Source organism: Zootoca vivipara, chromosome 1, assembly GCF_965207765.1.
Source record: "Zootoca vivipara chromosome 1, rZooViv2.hap1.1, whole genome shotgun sequence".
NCBI lineage: Eukaryota > Metazoa > Chordata > Lepidosauria > Squamata > Lacertidae > Zootoca > Zootoca vivipara.
In genome coordinates, this window is record NC_142582.1 from 53,298,006 (window position 1) to 53,309,625 (window position 11,620).

At 48.2% G+C, this 11,620-nt stretch overlaps 1 long non-coding RNA gene across 1 annotated transcript; it reads left to right on the forward strand.

The window, feature by feature from the left end:
* Nucleotides 1-751: 751 nt before the first annotated feature.
* Nucleotides 752-9,607, forward strand: LOC118080270 (uncharacterized). Its single transcript, XR_015948545.1, has 4 exons — nt 752-3,181; nt 5,911-6,243; nt 7,899-8,024; nt 9,332-9,607. It is a non-coding gene; the product is annotated as an uncharacterized LOC118080270 (long non-coding RNA).
* Nucleotides 9,608-11,620: the final 2,013 nt, after the last annotated feature.

Here is an 11,620-nt window from a genome sequence, read left to right on the forward strand (position 1 = left end):
CAGGACATCATTTCTCTCCTCCTAGGCCTAGTAACCAGCATCTCTGGAGTGGAAGTGACCCAGCACCCAGCACTGGTCAACAAACGGCAGGGCGAGACCCTGGAGCTGAGCTGTGATGTCCATCAAAATTACTATCATTACTACTGGTACCGCCAACACCCAGGAGAGATTAATCTAGAGCACCTTGGGACTGTTTACTCTACTGCGGACAAATTGGAGGAGATTCCGAAAAACGATCTGAACAATCGTCTGAGTGGCACACGGGTTGGCACTAAAGTATATTTGTACCTAGAAGTCCTCCAGCTTACTGACTCAGGGCAATATCTCTGTGCTTCCAGTGACACAGTGATTGTAGCAGCACCAGGAGCTGTCATAAAACCAAACAATAATACGTCTCTCCATGTGCTGCTGAGAAACACATCCTCTCTGTACATTAGTGCCATTACTTCCCACTGCATATTACGGTATTAGTGAGGCATCTTGTATACTCAGTGCCCACTGGCCAGCTCTGTACAAATAATCTCTCTCTTCTCTCTCTCTCTCTCTCTCTCTCTCACACACACACACACACACACACACACAGAGAGAGAGAGAGAGAGAGAGAGAGAGAGAGAGAGAGAGAGAGAGAGAGAGAGCCAACAGTGGTGGATCAAATATATCATGTGGAGACCCATGTGTCTTCATATGGCTGAGTGTTACAAGGCACAATCATGTTGGTTCTGCCACCCTAACAAACCCTCTCCTGCCTCACAGACATTGTTCTTTATAATGCTGCTAATTTTCTTGCTGCAGCTGATCATCTCAGCCCTTATCTATCCAATTGATCCCTGCGCTCAGAAAGTAAAGGCCTTTTGCAGATCCCATGTTAGCAGGCGGTCCATTCCATACCGCAGAGGGATCAGACTTTTCTTGCGGTGGAAGCTCTCTCCTGTTTGATATCAGGCAGGTGCCATCTCTGTTGTCTTTTTGGCACCTTCTAATGAACTTCCTTTTTCAGCAAGCCTTTGAAGTAGAGATATTTCCCAGTTTACATCTGTATTGGAATTGCATCCAAATGTTTGATCTCTGGTGTGTTTGCTACCACTTCACATTTCAGAAGAAAACTCTCAGCAGTTCACAAATGGATCTTTAACAGCAAAATGTTAAAGGTGGTGGTGGGGGGTGTCAAGGAAATTATTTATTATTAAATTTGTATACCATCCTTCATTTGTAGATCTCAGAGCTCAGTTAACTAGAGGATCCCATGAATTGCCAAGACTCTCTTTGCAGCTCTTCAGTCTCATGTGTGCTGCCCAGCCCAAATATCTACAGTTGGAAATTTATTAAGGCTGACAAAGGCTAATGGGAATTGCAATCCAAAATATCTGGAAGGCACCAGATTCAGAAAGGCTGCACTAAGTTTTGCCACTTCTCTCTCTGAGACACATGCCTTTTAAAGAGGCAGCTGATAAATCCCTGTCTGTTGTGAACCTGTTTGAGGTACAGGAGTCCTACCTTGGAGAACTGCAAAAAGGATGGGGTACCTCTGCTCTTACTTATAGGAGTGAGGCCCACTGAATCTAATGGAACGTGACCAGGTTCTAGAGTTTCTGCAAAGCATTCTACCACAGTGCTATACAGGGGGCACTGTGATGCAATCTCAGGGAGTGCCTTTACAAAAACCTTCTGCCCTAAGAAAAATGAAAACTTGGGTTCCTTGAAGGGTCTTCCAAAAGCAAAAGCAAAACAAAAAAAAATGAGAAAAGGCACCACACACACACAATTAACCCTTTCTTCCCTGGAATAATCTGAGTTTGTGTCATATGTATTGCTTATTAAAAGAGGGTTAGAGTCACTTAACTCTTTCTTTGCCAGCGGATTCACTACGCAAATCCTTTGTTTGATTCCAAAAGGGTGTAACCAGGGAGTTCAGATGTACTTAACTCCACATGGAATCAAGCTGCCGAGCAAGTCCTATTGAAATTGGAGCCAGTAGGATGCAAACAGAGGCTGGGACTGAGGAAAGCGCCGTCCTCTTAATGCTTTTGAGAGTCAAGTCAGCTGCGGCGGCTAAAGACACAAGAGTAAGATCAGTAAAAGTAAAGTTGGCAACTCTACTTGGCGCTTCAAAGATGCTTCCCGAATATATGCATTTCTGCACACATTTACTCAGAAGTAAGTTGTGTTTAGTAGGGCTCACTCCCAGCTAAGACGCAACCTTAAGTGCGGATGTGGACACTCAATATAGAGCGATATTTCGAAAGGTTTGAGCAGGGAGCAGATTCCTGCTGAAGAAGAAAGTTGAGAAGAAACTCCCCTCTCCCCTCCCTGCAAAGAGAGCGATGTTCTGCAGCCACGAAAAGCGAAGGAGCAATTGCTTCAGGGCTGCGAAAAGAAGGGCGGCTGGACGGAGCGGGACTTGACTGACCTCCTAGCAGAAATGGAAGGGAGCTGCCTCCAGATCGGTATCAATCTGGGATCAGGAACGCCGAGGCGAGGGGGCGGCTGTTCAATCCGGAACGTTCCCAACTGACTGGAAGGCAGACGATTGGAGAAACGAGAAGGAGGTGGCGGAGGCGCAAGTGGGGAGGGGATCATCGCCTGGTCTGGTCCAGCAGGACATTAGAGCCAGCCGCCTCAAGTGCCTCTGGTTATCGAGGGACCGGACGGGAGGAGCAGGCTGCCGCTGGGATTAGTGGGCGCTGCCGGGAGAGCTGGGAGAGAGTTTTTGTGCGATTGCGTCCCGCTGTGTCAACAGCGCCACGATGATACACGCCGCGCCCAATACTCGACGGGAGCCTGGAGGAGGCGGTGGAGGGGTCAGGGAATGGGCAGCAAGCCCAAGCGGCTGACCCCAGAGAAAAAACCCGCTGTGGGGCCATCGTGACAGATCGAGCTGCTCCGGAGAAGTCTAGAGGGTCTCCCTCTCGAGCGAGATGCGTTCCCAGCCCTCCACGGCACAGGACGGCTCCGAGGGGCTTGGGCAGCCCTTGTCCGGCTGCTCCCTGGCCACCTTTGGCTTGAAGCGCCGCCCCAAAGGCCGCTTCGCCGTCGGAGAGCAATGAGGGCCGGAGGGCGAGGAAGGAGTCGTCCCGGAGGGCCGGGAGCAGCCGGGAAGATTTTGCAAGGGGGGCCCGTGAGGCGGCAGTGCTGTGTGAGCAAGCTTACTTCGCGGCTACTGGGACGCAGCTCATCGTCGAAGGTCAGTCGGAAGGCGCTCGCGTCCACCTTCGGGGTGGGGGGAAAGCAGGGAGGGGGCTCTTACGGTCTCACCTACACCCCACCGGCCACCCCGTTTTCATTCTGTCCCATTAGAACAAGGCTGATTCGGTCTCTTCGAAGGGTGTGGCGGCGGCAGAGGATCCAGATGGGCAGCAATTGGGGTGGGAAGTTGATTTAGATAGAGCGGCCGGGGGGGGGGGTCATGACCGCCCCTTTGAGCCAGATCGGCTTTTCTCCCACCCAAGGCACAAAATCTAACCCCCTCCCGCCGCCGCCGCCTTAGTCACTCTGAGTCTGCCCCTGCCTCCTTTCTCAATCCTGCTGGGGGGAAAAACATAATCGCCAGCGAGGGAGCCCAGATCCAGCCACTGTCTCAAGTCCCAGCTCTGCTTAAAAGAGAGAGAGAGAGACGTGGGGTAGGGGTTAAAATATCGAAAAGAGTTTTCAATTCGCTCCAAATGGCTGGAGTGGAGCGAGGAATGGATGTTTGCATTTTCTGCCTTGCAACGGCTCTAAATAAATATTTGGGGCTCGGTGTGGAGATCGTAACCATCCCCAAACAGCGTCATTTTATATCACAGCCCATCAGGGAGTGTTTAGCCAGGTCGGAGTCCAAATGCTCGGGGCATAAAAAGTTCCCTGAGCGCTACCACCACTAGCGGGGCGAGACGGGGGGGGGCGAAGATTGCAGTCCACTAACAAAGCCAAAATTTACTACTGTACCTTCATCATGGGAGCCAATGAAAGCCTGCGCTCTAGAACAAAGAAGCTCTTTCTCGGCATCCACGAGGATTAGAATCTTCAGAAAGAGATCCATTAGCTGGAACAAGGAAGAGAAGCCAGGTGGAAGGTCTACCTGTTGGTTTCTGTTAGTGTGGTGAGGTTTGCCCCGGATCCTGAGAGCTGGGACATTGAGAGTCAGCTGAGCAAATTGTTTCAAACCAGTAATGCTTTATTATTTTAGACTTAATTTGACCATGTGCTGCAGTTGTGATGCACACAATGTACACTTCTCTTCAGCGGTCCATGATTTTCAACATTCCTGATAGGTTAGAGTGAAACCCAAAGAAAAAGAAAATACTCTGGTTAAAATAGAACTACTCGGACCATGTGCAGTTTTACATTTTAAACTTACTTGTATAGCACCACCAACATTACAGGAATAAAGTACTGTAGGTTTTGTTGCTGCTGCACAGCTGGCAATAAGTACCATTTTTTCATAGAAAGTGATTATGCAGTAACAATAATTGTGTATCTATATGCACATGCTTGGGAAGCAATCCCCTGACTTAGGCTATGTACATACCATACATTAAAAGCACCCAAAAAAACTCCCCAAACAATCCTGGGAACTGTAATTTAAGGGTACTGGGAATTATACTTCCTTGAGGGGTAAACTACGGTTTCCAGGATCTTTAGGGTGTGTGTGCTTCCAATGCATGGTGCATACCCAGGCTAAAAAGTCTGATTGCCTTTTAATTAGAGTAAGACAGTGTATATTAGGGTTACCAGACGTCCCCGTTACCTGGGGACAGTCACCGGATTTGCGAATAAGTCCCCGGACAAATTCCATCCCCGGAATGTCCCCAGATTTCATCTTATGTCCCCGGAAAACGCAGCAGCGGAGCAGTTGGCTCTGGCTGGCTTCAGGAGCTCCTCGGAAGTCCCCATATGATGGTGGTGCAGGAGCTCTAAGATGCACCTTCTGGGTTGCCTCCACCTTCCCTGACCCCAGCAACTAAGCTGTGAAGAGAGGCTTCACGCTGCCTATCGGAGCAGCCTCCCAACTCCTACTTGCATGCAAGCGGGAGGAGGGTGGGGATCTCTCAGCTGGCTGCTCCAATGGGAAAGGAGGCATCACGCTGCCCAAGCTGCGGCTCTCGGCCCTCCTCCACCTTCCATGCCTGACCCACTGCACACCGCTTCCCCACCACCACCACCAAAGAACCAACAACTCAGGCTCATGGAGGAAGGAGATAGAAGCCTTGGAGGAAGGGGAAACGTGGCGGTTGAGGTCAAGCCAGCGGTCGCCCCTCTGCCACTGCCTTCGCTGCAGCTTAAACGTCCAGAACGTGTAGTGTTTGTTTGTTTGTTTGTTTAAAGTGTCCCTGGATTCATTGGAAAAAATCTGGTAACCTTAGTGTATATGTGTGTTAAAAGGCAGGCACAGCAGAAAGAAACAGGTAATATCACAACTGAAGCAGAGAGGTGCCACCTTTAGAAAATCACATATCTGGGTTAACTAACCTTAGCTTCAAAAATCCTGTTTCTCGTTACAGGTAGGTAGCCGTGTTGGTCTGCCGTAGTTGAAACAAAATAAAAATATTTTAAAAATTCCTTCCAGTAGCACCTTAGAGACCAACTAAGTTTGTCGTGTACTTCATAGACCTCCATGCATAGGACTGAAGCTTAATGCACTTGAATTAAGATTGCCATTGCACCTTTTAAATCTCCTTTTTAAACTACCTTTTTTGTTTTGTTTCCCAAGTTGATTAAAACGGTATAATTAATCAGCATCAAGTCATGTGGAGTAAGTGCTTATCTGTGGGTTCATTATAGAGACTTCTAAGGCATCAAGGGTGGCCTCACTGTGAACAGGCACACTCATTCCCCAGGCACCCGCACTCCCGATCACGGGGCTGATTGGCTTGGGCCTTCTATTTATTATATGCCCTCATGGAACAAAGAAAACATCTTCTCCCTTCGCAGATGAAGCTTGTCAACGCTCACAGCCAACTGTCCATCTCCTGGGTCCCGTGTGCCACAAGGACCACGTCACACTCGTGTGTGTGGCCCAGGGCTTTCCCTATGAGTGGCCCATTGATGTGAGCTGGAAGCGTGATGCACAAGAGGTGACTCGCCTCTCTGTTGCCACCAACCCCGTCCGCACCCTGAATGGCACATGCAACTTTGGGGTTTCCAGTCGCCTGAGCATGACAGCTGCAGAGTGGCAGGAGAGGCATGTGTACTCATGCCACGTGAGACAAGGGAACATAGCTGAGGCTGAAGAGTCGATGGAGAGGGAGCCAAGCCAGCAGTCAGGTAAGCAAGGACTAGGGCAGAGGCAATTACATGTACCAGGTTGGAGAACCTATATGATGGGGGAAGTAGTCAGAAGGTGCCCTCTTCCTCTTGGGGGGGGGGGTCAAAGGTTGAGAATACAGATCTGATTAAAGGGAAAGCAGCAAACATTTCTTCAGGAGCAGATGGTCAAAACAGGGATGTTTTTCTTTGCCGTTTTAGTTTTCTGATTATTATTTTTTTAAATTTTATGATGTTGCCTTAATTTGGATTTGTGTATGGTCACCCTGATGGATAAACAAGCAAACAAAGATGGGGAAGGATCAGGAGATAGTTTTATCACAACTGGAGGCTGATTTCCCCAAAAGTTCAGCATTTCTGCCTCTCCCAAATATACAGTCATACCTCTGTTTAAGTACGCCTTGGTTTGAGTACTTTCAGTTTAAGTACTCCGCAGACCTGTCTGGAACAGATTAATCCACTTTCCATTACTTTCAATGGGAAAGTTTGGTTCAGGTTAAGTATGCTGCAGGTTAAGTACAGACTTCCGGAACCAATTGTGTTTGTAAACCGAGGTACCCCTGTAATTTGAAGTGCTCCTAAATGGTTGCTAACTTTACTGTATGCCGAGTGTTGAAGAAAGAATACCTTCCCACAAGAGGCATAGTACCCAAGGTTAGTTCTGGAAACTGAGGCAGAAAATCCTACAAACAACTCTCCTTGAAGTACAAACATAACCATAATAAATTTAAAAATGAACAGTTTGCTGCCCTTTCATGACATCCAGAATTAGCAGTCTGAGGCAGCTGTTCCACTCTGTTTAATGGCAGCCCTACTATTTCCTATTTATTTATCTAAAATATATACCATGTAATTCAATAGAGCCTTCAGGACAGTTTACAAAAACAAATGAAGTATCCTTAAGGGTCTAAACTTCATTTTTGAATGCTAAGGTGGAAACTGCAGCCAGAGTGGTGCAGGCTCTAGTTATCTCTTGCTTGGACTACTGCAATGCACTCTACCGGTACGTGGGGCTACCTTTGAAGGTGAGCCGGAAACTGCAACTAATCCAGAATGCGTCAGCTAGACTGGGGACTGGGAGCAGCTGCCGAGACCACATAACATTGGTCCTGAAAGACCTACATTGGCTCCCAGTACAATTCTGAGCACAATTAAAAGTGTTGGTGCTGACTTTAAAGCCCTAAACGGCCTTGCCCCAGCATACCTGAAGGAGCATCCCCAGCCCCATCATTCAGCCCAGACACTGAGGTCCAGCGCTGAGGGCCTTCAGGTAGTTCCCTCCCTGCGAGAAGCAAAGCTACAGGGAACCAGGCAGAGGGCCTTCTCGGTGGTGGCGCCTGCCCTGTGGAATGCCCTTCCATCAGATGTTAAGGAAATAAACAACTTCCGGACTTTTAGAAGACATATGAAGGCATCCCTGTTTAGGGAAGCTTTTAATGTCTGATGTTTTATTATATTTTTAATATTTTGTTGGAAGCTGCCCAGAGTGGCTGGGGAAACCCAGCCAGATGGGCAGGGTATAAATAATGTATTATTATTATTATTATTATTATTATTATTATTATTAAGTGTGTGCTCTAAAAATGCCAGTCTGAAATGTCCGTCTTGGTGAAGGTGAGTGGGCCTCTGACTCTCTCTATTTTCTCTCACATCAGCCTCAACTGTCTTGGAGTTTCAGAGCAGCCTTCATACAGGGCAGGTCATTTTCCTGCTCCTGGTGGTCAAGAGCTTTGCCTATGGCACTGCTCTGGGAATCTACACAGCCTGTAAGAAGAAAACATGTAAGAGACCCATTTTACTTACTGAAATCTGAATGGTACAACTTCCTTGGCCACAGGGAACCAGTGTTCCTGTATCCAGAGGCCCTGGTGACATCCAAAGTATATAATGAAAGCCCCACCCCACTTAGTTGGAACAATTGGCTTGCTGATCAGAAGGTCGGCGGTTCGAATCCCTGCGACGGGGTGAGCTCCTGTTGCTTGGTCCCAGCTCCTGCCAACCTAGCAGTTCGAAAGAACGTCAAAATGCAAGTAGATAAATAGGAACCGCTATAGCGGGAAGGTAAACGGCGTTTCCATGTGCTGCTCTGGTTTGCCAGAAGCGGCTTTGTCATGCTGGCCACATGACCTGGAAGCTATACGCCGGCTCCCTCGGCCAATAATGTGAGATGAGCGTGCAACCCCAGAGTCGGACACGACTGGACCTAATGGTCAGGGGTCCCTTTACCTTTACCTTTATGTAAACAGTAGGGCTGTGCATCGGTCCCAAGATTCAGCTTGTATCTGTAGGTTTGGGACCCAAATATATTTGTTAAATTTGTTTCCCACTCCCCATCCAATATAATGGGGAAGTTAAAAACAGCTATAGCTTGTTTTCCTTTTTGTAGAAATGGATAGAGTCGATTAAGCCTACCAAATGGTAGGCGGGGAAAATCCAGGTGTTTTCATGCAGGGCATCTTTACATTTTGATTTTTAAAGGGGAGGGAACAAAGGAAAAGTATATAAAATTTTCTGATTCTCCCAGAATTAGATGGAATTTGCGAGCGTGGCCATAGCCTCTAAAGGGGTAAATAGCCTGCCAAATTTCTAAACGATAGCTGCAGTGGATCTGCAGCTGGTACAGGCTTTAGTATTTGGGGATAGGTACAAATGGAATGATGGGGGAAAGAACATGAATTTACAGGAAATCTTGGAGCAAGGAAAATGTCACCCCAATAAGTATCCTATTACCCCAAGGGTCGTTGATGTGAGGTGCACTCCCCTACCCAATTTTTTAGGGTATAATGGAGAATGAGAACAAAACAAACACTGTTTTTAATCCCTCCTCAAAACCTGCCCATCAAAACAAAAGGTCTTTCTGCCAGCTCTGCATTCCCTTCCCTCTTGAACTCTGAGCATTTCCCAAGTCACAGAATGGTTCAGGATCTGTTTTGACTTGAGATGCCTTGTTAATGGTGCCATCTCACTTGGAAATTTGAGAAGCTTCTGCACATCGCTCTGCGTTGCTTCATATATCACTGTACACACAGAATTGATGGTGCATCCTGCGCTGATGATCATTGCCTTGCTGGGTTATTTTCTTTTATAGGTCTCTGATGGAGCTGTGGAAAGGCTCTGTGTCTTCCTGCTGGGACTGAAGCGTTAGCTCTTCCTTCAGTCAAGAAATTTATCCACTTACAGCTGGAGGCCATTCCCAGTGTGGATCCTCAATGTTTCTTCTCTGACATTTTCCCGTCTTCCTTCTCATCTGCTCTTCAATCTTGAGGGACCTACATTGGTCACTTGAAAAACTGCTGAATTCTTCCTTTCCTTGAGCAAATTTCCTGTGTAACAATAAACAGAACTAGATTTTATTATCTCTGCATGACTGTGTTGGGAATTATTAATCCAACAAGATGGGAAGCTCCTCATGTGCACCTTTCCTCATTGCTGCATCTCTGTTTTGGGGGGGAGACACAGATGCAGCTCCTGTTAAAGACACACAAGCGCTCTCAAATGTTCATGTATCCTTCCATCCATTAGGTCCCACCCATATCTAATTAATTCTGGGATGATATGCACTTCACATGATAGATGTGGGCTGTAGTGGTTCAGTCAGTGGTAGAACATTTGCTTTGTATTTAGATGGATGTCCAATCTCCAGGTGGAGCTGAGCATGCCTCTTGCCAGAAACCCATGGAGAGCTGCTGTCAGTCTGTGTAGACTCACTTAGATGGACCAATGGTCTTGTTCAGCATGAGGCAGCTTCCCTATTCTCCTGTGTTCATTAATCATCATCATCATCACCATCAATTTATTATTTATATCCCACCCATCTGGCTGGGTGGCTTCCAACAAAATATTAAAAGTATATTTAAAAAATCAGACATTAAAAGCGTCCCTAAACAGGGCTGCCTTCAGATGTCTTCTAAAAGTCAGATAGTTGTTTATTTACGACAGGGGTCCCCAAACTACGGCCCCCGGGCCGGATGCGGCCCAATCGGCCTTCCAATCCGGCCCGCGACGACCCCCGCCGCCCGCTGCCGCCGCCCGCTCTCACAGCGTGCGGCGCAGCGACGATCTAAAACAATCGGCAAAAAATCGCCGAAAATCCTTTGTGCGCATGCGTATGGGCCTCTCCCAACCCGGAAGAGGTCATTTCTGGTGCACTTCCGGGTCGGGGGAGGCCCATACGCATGCGCACAAGCGATTTTCGGCGATTTTTTTCCCGCCCGTGTGCGTGTGCGCATGCGCACGGGCGCGCACTCCCCCGCCCTCCGGCCCGCTGCGCGCGCACTCCCCTGCCCTCCGGCCCACCGCGCGGTCGGCGCGGCGGGCACCGGCCCGCCGCGCGGTAAGTCTGGGGACCCCTGATTTACGACATCTGATGGAAGGGCGTTCCATAGGGTGGGCGCCACTACCGAGAAGGCCCTCTGCCTGGTTCCCTGTAACCTCACTTCTTGCAGGGAGGGAACCACCAGAAGGCCCTCAGAGCTGGACCTCAGTGTCTGGGCTGAACAATGGGGTTGGAGACGCTCCTTCAGGTATACAGGACTGAGGACATTTAGGGCTTTAAAGGTTAGCACTAACACTTTGAATTGTGCTCGGAAACCTCCTGGGAGCCAATGTAAAATGGGTCTGCAGCACATTGTATTCCAAGGTCTCAATAGAAGTGGGAAGGGAATTAAGAGTATAGCAGCTGGATGAGCAGATTCCCCAAAACATACTGGAATATTTTATAGATATCTAGACATGCATGCACACACAAGCATCATACTATGCTTCCATCACCATAGTCAATGGGGATGAGACTACAAAGGGATACTTGCATTAGAACTGGTGCAGGGAAGAGGAAGGTGGTGGTGGGAGAAATTGTCCTAGTGGAAGCCATTGAGGTGTAGTGGTTGGAGTGCTGGACTAGGGCTGGGAAAATCTCGGTTCAAATCCTCACTCTGCCATGAAGCGCACTAGGTGACATCAGGCCAGTCAACTTTAAAAAGTTGTTGTAAGGATAAAATTGGGCTGGTGCGGGGGCAGCCTTGAAGAAATGGTTTGCCTGCCCATCTCAAGGCCAACAGAGAAGGCACCAGCCCAACCTGCTTTTGGAGGGAGTGCCACAACTGGTGCATAGGTTCCTCGGCTACAAAATGGAGATGAGTCTGAGACAAGACCAGTTTTGCCGAGTGAGTTTGTGGCTGAGGTGACATGTGAACTGGGAGGTTGTCATGGAAACCTACCCTACCCACATCTGTCTCTTTAAAAAACATACCGTTCCTTCAACCTCTGTTTCATAGAGGCAGACAGACCACATCTTTCCCTCCTCCTCTGAACACATGAGCTGAAAAACCCTGCTGTCGAGCAGAGAAGCTAAATCGCTCCAGAAATAGTTGATATTTTG